Source organism: Ceratotherium simum, chromosome 20, assembly GCF_057802395.1.
Source record: "Ceratotherium simum simum isolate JZ-2026a chromosome 20, ASM5780239v1, whole genome shotgun sequence".
Taxonomy (NCBI): domain Eukaryota; kingdom Metazoa; phylum Chordata; class Mammalia; order Perissodactyla; family Rhinocerotidae; genus Ceratotherium; species Ceratotherium simum.
The window spans coordinates 36010519-36017821 of NC_141919.1; the positions used below are offsets into that span (position 1 = coordinate 36010519).

General features: G+C 44.9%; 1 long non-coding RNA gene across 1 annotated transcript; it reads left to right on the forward strand.

Moving 5' to 3' along the window:
* The first annotated feature begins 219 nt into the window (after window positions 1-219).
* Window positions 220-2371, forward strand: LOC147914404 (uncharacterized). The gene is made up of 3 exons (XR_015555317.1): window positions 220-372; window positions 1250-1456; window positions 1636-2371. It is a non-coding gene; the product is annotated as an uncharacterized LOC147914404 (long non-coding RNA).
* Window positions 2372-7303: the final 4932 nt, after the last annotated feature.

A 7303-nucleotide genomic window follows, 5' to 3' on the forward strand; every position in this document is an offset into this window, starting at 1 on the left:
CAGTGATAGTTCCACTGATAGCTCCAAAAGAATGCTTCCAGAACCAGACGCCCCAGACTTTATCTGATGAAACACTTGCTGGTCTCCCTTTTGATCTTTTCACAATAACAACAGCTGCCATTTTTCTCCCACATTATTGTTTCCAAAGCACATTCGTATTTGCTCTGTGAAGTATGTAAGGCAGGTATTAATATTCCCATTTTATGCTTAAAGGACTAAGGTTGACGTGACTTGCCTAAGGTCACAGAGGTGGTGAGTGGTGGAGTTGGAATCCACGCGAATCTTCTAGAGGAACCATGGCCCAACTATAGACATCCCCAGATGAGCACGTCAGCGCCCGGACAGGAACAATCTGGAGAGGACTTCCACATGGTGGGTAACGCAAATAGCACTCAGAGTTGGCTTTCCAGTGGATTATGGGGATTTTGCTTGATTTTTGGTAGCAGATCTTTTTATCATGCTTGCCTCATTTAAAAACTTAAGAGTGAGTCAGTGTTACCCAAGCTCACCCAAACAGGTGGCAGAATGATGGGGCTCAGAATTATGCTTGTGGTTAAGCCAACCTGGGATTAAGTCTGGAGCAGTTAATTCTGCTGTGTGAAAAACAAATAACAAAAAACATATTTTTTAAAAAAATTAGAAAAAGAAATGAAAAACAAGTGCCTGACCTAACTTTTGAGGGATATATGTTATATAATATATATAGAATTATATATGATAATTGTATATATATAATCTCCAGAAGTTTCTATGAAGTTAGTGGCTCTCCCTGCCCTCAGACAGCAATGCAGATCCAATTCACGAGATCGTGGACAGATGTGACAGATGATTTAGGGAAGGGGATAGGGAGAGAGAGGGTTGTTGGTGTGAACACTGGGACTTCGAGAGCCATTTCTGAGTGGAGGTGGGGGAAAGGGAGTGACGGCCGCGAGGGTCCTTGCACGGTGCCTCCATGCCACTCCTGGGCACAGTGACTTGGGAAGTGGCTGACGTGTTTATTTGGTGTGAGGTCAGCAATAGCTCTGAGAGCAACAACGGGATCTTCATAAAATAGACCCCCCAAGCTGGGCCACCAGCCTGCTTGCTGCCACACAAGGGTGGTGGCCTCATAAATGAGACATTGCTGTCAACTCTCCCTCAATTGTGCATTCATTCATTTTGTGGATCATGTAACCTCTTCCCTGTCCTCCCGTGTCTGTCCCGTTCATTGCTTTTTAACCCATTTCTTGCTTTGTGCTACTTCTTTCAGGTGAAGAGGAAGGGAAAAGAGATTTGATTTCCATGCCTATTAACCACTCCAACAGAAGGTTTTGTGATGAATGAAGTCAAAGCTATTGGTAGAAGTTTGATAAAAAAGTCTAGTTACAAGAACAGCAGAAAAAGACCTGAACTTCAGAGTGGACCACAAATGAATATGAATTAAGACCACAGCTCTCTTTTCAAAAGCCAGCACAAGGTGAGGATGTGTTTTATGCAAGAGCAGCTGTTCTTACCCTTGGGCTTATGCTTGTCATTCTTTCATATGTCACAGTCAGACCTAGGAAATTCCCTGGGAAGTCCCCTCCATCGCAGTGCCTGCAGTTTCTCCCTTTGAGTATAATTCTGTTGGATCTTGAGAGATTTTTTCATCTTCAGGACACTGTTGTCACAAAATGGATCTTCCCGGAGTGAGGAGACAGCGTGGGACACCGAGAGATTAAGGGAGTGGACAGGGAAATGGGAATCTGGGTCCCAATGTCAGTCCCATCCGCAGCCTGCTGGCTTTAGGAAAGGCCTGTTATTTCCCTTGCCTCCATCGCTTCATCTGTGCAGTGGAGTGACATGGAGAAGACGGAAAGTGTAGGCACCTGCCGTCATGCTTGTAAGTGCTCAGGAAATGATTCCCCCCTGCCTGCCTCCCTCAGTTTTCCATCTGTAAAGTGAGGGATGGATCTAGAACATCTCTGAGGCCCCCTCCACTCTAACACTTTGTGACTCTGTTGGCAACACCTTAAGAAATTTCCAGGTAACACTCCAATTAGCCTTAGTCTATGAGATTCCATCCAATCATGATGGTGTTGTGATTTTGACTTTATATTTTGATTTTTACTTTCCCTTATCCTGATTTTTAACTATAATTTCTATTTTATGGCTCTTACATTTTTAAGTTGTCACAAATCCTTTGGGGAATAAGAAAAAAGTATAACAAATTGTATGAAAGAACGCATTAACTGAAAGCCAGGGAATATTATTAACACTAATACTAATAAATTGCTTTTATTGGATACTTACTATGTCTGAGGAACTATGCTAAACCCTTTTAAACGTTAGGTCACCTAATTTTCACAATAACCCTGTTAAGCCATAATTATCATCCCCACTTTATAGATGAGGAAACTGAGTCTTAGAGATATCAAGCAAGTTGTCCAAGGTCACCCAATTAGTAAGTGGCAGAGCTGAGCCACAAATCCAGGTCTGGCTAAATTAGAGCAGTTGTGTGCCGACAAACAGGCTCTCAAAAAATGAAAGCAAAAACAAAACCTTAAATCCCTGATGTGCAGCATTTACTGATATCCACCATGTGAATACTCCCACCACTGCCAATTTCAAGTTACCAACAGTTTAAAGTCAGCTCCAAAAATTTCTGAATATTTAACAATCTATTCTTGCAAGCCAATAGGAGCCAACTCCAAAACACTCCAGAGAGAGCCTATATTGATCACCACTGAGCAACAATGACTCCCTGGATCGTAGGCTGGGGCTGCGGATCATAGAAAAGAAACAGGAAAGGGGACATGGTCATGGACAGAGAAAGTAAAGAGATGACAAGTTCAATCATTCGTTCATTCCACAAAGGCTTACTGAGTACCAGCTAAATCCCATGCCCCTTGTGATACGCGCTTGGGATTCAGGCGTAAGATGAGCAGGATGCCCAAGCTTAAAGATCCCAGAGTGTGTTGGGGAGAGAGAGACATGTAAACAAATAATTAGACACATTATGTAATAGAAGCATGTATGAGTCTATGGGAGCTCAGATAAGGGAGGAATGAATTCTGCCCCGTGGGCCTCAAGGATGGACTTAGCCACGTATACATGGAGGCTTCCAGGTAAGACAAATTTTGCTTCCTTTCCAATTTATGGAGGGGCTTCCTTCACTAGAGAGGTGTGCTCAGCTTAGCTCTCTGAAGTTCAGAGCAAAACAGAGAATCCAAAGATGGTCACAGAAGGGACAATGATGCAGAACGTAAGCTCCTTGAGTTAGGGATGTTATCTGATTTAGCCCTATTCTTGACACCTAGCATCATGCTGGGCACATAATCACCACTCAATAAATATTTGTTGACTGGATAAATCATTGGTGAATAATAATCTGTGAGCTACAAGGAAGGTTGTTTGAGGAAAGGGGACTAGTGATAGGTAAGAAGTAAGCACTGTAAGTAGTGACCCCTGAGCATGTAAGGGGTCGTGTGGAGGAACAGAGTGAGCAGAGGGCAGAGCGTGGGCAGGGACTCCAGATGCCCAGAGTGGAGGTCAAGTGCACAGAGGAGTGTGTGTCCTGAAATGCCGCCACGTCTTGTCACAAGCCTGCAGCCGTGTTTGGGAATGCCAGGAATTATACCATTCATTGTTTTGGCTTCAAAGTTCTGCATGGAAGAAGCTAAAAATTAGTTGATACAGTGAAGTTTGGGGATTTCAGTGGATTTTGTTTACATTTGTTTGCTCTTGTCGTCTTCTGATTTCCTGAGAGGAGGCTGCTGTTATGGAAAACCAGGGGTAGTTAGAATATTCTTTCTTGGGACCTAGGACTGTTTTTGTAAGAAGTAGATCTGCATGTGTATTTTGTAGATTATTTTTATTATAACAATGCCTTATATTTGTAGATAGTTCCTAATTTCCAAAGATCTTTCCCATAATGACTTTTGCTACCTCTTCAAAACAGTCCCATGAGGACGATAGAGAAGATGTGAATATCTCCATTTTACCAAAGGAGAAAGCGCAACTCAAAGAAGTCGAGTGAATGACCCAAAGTCACACAGCTGAATTCGAGCAGAGCAAGGGCCCAAGATCGCTCTTTCTAGAGGTAGAGACCTTCGTATTCTCCTGGTTTCTCTTATAATAATGTCTACCTCTCGGAGCAAGCAAGTTCTGGCTGAGACACAACAGAATCTAGAAACAGTCCTTCTGACTATTTGAGAACTTCTTTTCTCTGTGGTGAAAAATTGAACCTGCCTGCCCCACTTTCCCGGCCACCTCATGACTCGACGAGCAATTGCTTTAACTCTGACAAAATTAGGCCACCTCCAACCTAAATGGAGCCCATTTTCAGAGCAAGACCCTGCGTGGAGACAGCTCTTTCCTGGAAGGATAACAAAAGCATGCTTTTGTGTGTATTTCACTTGATGGGAAGGAATCCCCAGCGAGGCCATTTTTTCCCCCTGAATTCTCCCAAGTCCAGAATATATCCAAGTTTCCAAGATAATCTCAGAAGAGCCATTCATCTACGAAGACGGCCAAATTGTCTTCCAGCTCAGTAGACAGGGTGTGTTTGAGAGAGAAGGTGAGAGGGGGCGAGAATAGGGGTGTGGGAAGAGGGTGAGGGAGACGGAGAGCAAAGGAGTAAGATGGATGAGGAGAAAATGTGTGCCGACAAATGCTGACAGAGGAGAAAAGAAACTGAAGGGCCAGCCATGACTCTGGGGTCCCATCTGCCAGGGACATTTTCAGCTGATTCTTTTTAGGACCTGTCACAGTCTGCCTGGCAAGCTGTCACTTCTCATCACTTGGCTCTCATTGAGGATCTTTGTGTCACCACTGTCATGAAGAGACCTGGCAACTGGCAAAGAATTTCCTGGGGCGCTACCCGATAAACCATTATTCGCCCCTTATCTTCTTAGCAGAGTAGTTATGCCGCTGTCAGAGGTAATGGAGACCATGCCACTAAGAAAACTGGCTGTAATTTATTTATCAATTGTTTCTGCATACCACAAAAGCGGCCTTCTACTTTACGGCTGGGTCTAAGGTATTTGAGAGCCCCCGAAGTTCATGGTTTTCCGGTATTCTAAGTTCTACTTATGGCCTTTCCTGTATATGACACACAACACCACCCTTGTGGCTTGCAGGCCGTTTTCTTCTTTGCTTTCTTTAGTCACAAATCATCCTGAGGCATCCCTTAAGTGCATTTGTATTGTTAAGTGCACCGGCTTGATTTGGTGTTAATTCAATTTGAGTGCCCTTAATATCTTGTGGGGGTGATGCAATGCAGGCCGCCTGTACCTTGTAAAATCGGGTCCCAGGTCTGCCTGGGAGCAAAGCACCTTTCCCATAGCCATTTACCAAAGTTGCTGATAAAATTTTCATAAGGGAACCTTTTTAGTCTGACCCTATTGTGTTATTCTACCATTAAGTCTCAGAGAACTGAGCTGGCTTCTAGTGACAGCTTATCATGTTCTCCATTATTGCTGCCTGCCCAGAGAGCTAACTGGCTGGGTGCAGTGCGAGCTCCCTCCCTCCCTCCCGCTTCTGGTCCATTCTGGGAAGAGCTTATGGGCCGGCACCTAGGCGCTAATGTGCAGTTGTCTCTCTGTGGGCTCTCTTCCTGATGAACTGGCTCCGCTTCACCCGGGGAAGCTCGGGAGGCCCTGAAGGACTTTTGGAGCCTGCATGATAAGAAAGGCAGAAGTGAAGGGCGGGCTGAAACAGAGTGAGAGTTACAGAGCACTTTACTTAAAACTCAGCCCCAGGAGCAGTGATGATGATGTCAACACCACTTTGACACATAACTTGCATTAGAGGATTAGGCCAGGCATTTGTCTCTGGAATATTAGTGTTAGAAATCTAGCAACATCATTAACTCAAGAAGAACTCCAAAATCCGGGGTCAGATGTCCCTGGGTTTGCAGCCGAGCACAGTGGCTCACCTGCTCCTTGACCTTGATCAAGTTGTTTAGTCTTGGAGCTTCAGTGTCCCCATCTGTGAAATGAGAATATCCACATTTGCCTCATGGGCTTTTTGTGGTGATGAAGTGAGACAACACCTGTAAAGAGCGTGGAGAGTGACTGGCACCTAGACAGGGTGTTCTGTTAAGTTATGGTTATCTTAGAATCCGGGAGGCCCTCAGAGGTCACAAGGTGAGAAAGCTCGTTCAGACAGTGAAGACATTATCTGGATACCACAAGATGAGAAAGAGAAAGAGAACACTCTAGAAACCTGGTCTCCTGACCCCCATCCGGTCTCTTTGCATCCTTCCCACCGTGTCCCCAATGCCGTCCATGGACATCGGGAGACTGGGGGGATTTGGGGAGCAGGAGGCTACTTATGACTTCCTTGATGATGACATTTCTTAACAGCAGACGAACCTCTTCTGGGCCATTCTGCCTTGTTTGGGTGGCTGTGTCTAAGGAACGGCTGGAGCCTGCCTGACAGTGTGAGCATGGCCCTACTTCCTTCTGCTGCTCTGGGTGAAAATCACGGTGGTCTGAGAAACAGACATGGAAGCTTCTTTTTCAAAAGAACATTTTAAAATTATTCTTATAAAAGCAATGCATGTCCACTACACAAATTAGAAAATCTAGATAGAATACAGATACTATAGTGAAAGGAAAAAAAATCACCTGTCATCCTACCACTTGTAACCGTAAGATACTGTGCTGTTTTCTTCCAGGCTCTTTGCTATGCGTGCCCATGTGCTCGCCTGTTCACGCCCTTGCTCACTATGGTATATCGTAGTGGTTAAAAGCGCAGTCTGGCTCCACTACTTGGGCAAGTTATTTAACTTTTCTGCTATTGTTTCCTCATCTGTAAACTAGGACTTCATGAGAGTGCCTTCCTCAGAGCGTGGTTAAGAGAAGCAAATGAGCTAATCCACGCAGAACACAGCGCCTGCCAAGCAGTAAACACTGCAGAGGGGTTTCCGTTAGGATTATTATTATGTGCAATAGAAACCTGAGATCATACGGTGTATTCTGCTGGAAGTGCAGTTTTTATGGGAGACGTTTCTTCTTTGCTTGCAACCAGCTACTATAATGTAAAGCTTTCTTAAACTGCTCACTCAGACAAGGTCTCAAGGTCAGGCTGAGGCTGCCCTCCTCCTGGCTCAGCATGCCAGGGCTGAATGGTGGTAATTGTACGTTCATCTTCAAAAGGATCTGGCAGTGTTAACGCACGAATTCCCACAGCCTGACTCCTGGTAGGCTTTATTAGATCCATTTTACAGGAGGGAGAAGTAAGACTGAGCAGGTATTGAGGTGGCTGTATGCAGTCTCAAGCAGCGGAGGTGGACTTCCTGCTGCCGAGCAATGCACGGTGCAGCCGTGGAAGAGGCTGG